The sequence below is a fragment of the Limulus polyphemus genome, unplaced genomic scaffold (assembly GCF_000517525.1).
Source record: "Limulus polyphemus unplaced genomic scaffold, Limulus_polyphemus-2.1.2 Scaffold7375, whole genome shotgun sequence".
Lineage (NCBI taxonomy): Eukaryota > Metazoa > Arthropoda > Merostomata > Xiphosura > Limulidae > Limulus > Limulus polyphemus.
Genome location: NW_013672985.1, coordinates 9,613 through 11,341, shown reverse-complemented (window position 1 = coordinate 11,341; position 1,729 = coordinate 9,613).

Sequence of the window (1,729 nt, the reverse complement as noted above, 5' to 3'; positions counted from 1 at the left end):
GTGTACTACATGTAAAAATACTGATGGTTCATTTGTTTTAAATATGTACTACATGTAAAATACTGATGGTTCATTTGTTTTAAATATGTACTACATGTAAAATACTGATGGTTCATTTGTTTTAAATATGTACTACATGTAAAATACTGATGGTTCATTTGTTTTAGAATATGTACTACATGTAAAAATACCGATGGTTCATTTGTTTTAAATATGTACTACATGTAAAAATACTGATGGTTCATTTGTTTTAAATATGTACTACATGTAAAGATACTGATGGTTCATTTGTTTTAAGTATGTACTACATGTAAAGATACTGATGGTTCACTTGTTTTAAATATGTACTACATGTAAATATACTGATGTAAACTGATCTAGTATTGCCACAAGTAAAAATATAGTCCAAGTTTAGCTTTTATTCCGATACACATCTACTAACTCATACACAATCAAATCAGAATACTTTAAAGCTGTTATTGGTATAGCCTTAATGTTTCCTACCTACAGGTATATCCCTTTACAAATTGCACTAACTTTCAGTATTTTGTATTTATCACAAGCTACAAACGTCATTGAAGAACAAACACAGGGCACCATTTCTTAAGGATTTTACAAGATATAGAAGGTAATTGGTAAAATATTGGGGAAAAGTTAAAATAAATCTTTGTTGCCAAGTTCGTATCTTTAATTGGTTGTTACTAAGTTCCTATTTATAAGTAGTTGTTGCTAAGTTCGTATTTATAAGTAGCTGTTGCTAAGTTCATACCTCTAAATGGTTTTTGTTATGTTCATATCTTTAAGTAATTGTTAGTAAGTTCATATATTTTAAGTAGTTTTGCTACATTTATATTTTAAGTAGTTTTCTAAGTACATAGCTTCAAGTAATTTTGCTAAGTTTATATTTTTAAGTGGTTCTTACTAAGTTCATATAATTAAGTAATTGTTGATAAGTTCGTATCTTTAAATAGTTTTGCTAAGTTCATATCTTTAAATAGTTTTGCCAAGTTCATAACTTTAAGTGGTTCTTACTAAGTTCATTACTCTAAGCAGCTGAACTGTTCATACACTGCAGTTACAACATGAATTTAAAATCCAAAATCCTTAAGGATGCTCTCGATGCTTGTTCCACCAGGTTGCATGGAACCCATGATGCCTTTCAGGGCAGCTTCCGCTTCATCGGCGTCCATTTTATGATCCATTTGCACGTGCATCTCTTTAACTTGCATGGTATTTTGACCAGAAGGATCCTTCAATGTATATTCCATATGATGTCCGGAAGCGTACTTTTTCGGTGGTCTATAGAGTCTTGGATCGTTACCAGGTCCATAGGAGCCTGGGCCATAGAATGGACTAGTGGGACCATAAGGCTGTGGAAGAGCGTTGCCTATAGATATAGCCACCAGGAGGACGCAGGCAGTAAATATTATCTAATGAGGGAATTAAAAGATAAGTTATTTTAAAAAGTAAGAGAAACTTTATAATGTCACAATTGATATACTTTATGTAATGTCGAAACTGAAACCGAAACAAATGTTGTGGTTACTTATGGATCTTACTTATAAATAACTTACCCTTTTCATCTTCATCTGGTATATCTTATGAAATTTGGAGAACTAAGTGAAATCAGAACAACAAGCTAACTATATAAGGTCTAGTCTCAAACCAGGCTGCTACCCCGATGCTATCGCCACCTATGTTCATATAAACTTTAATTATGCGTTAGTGA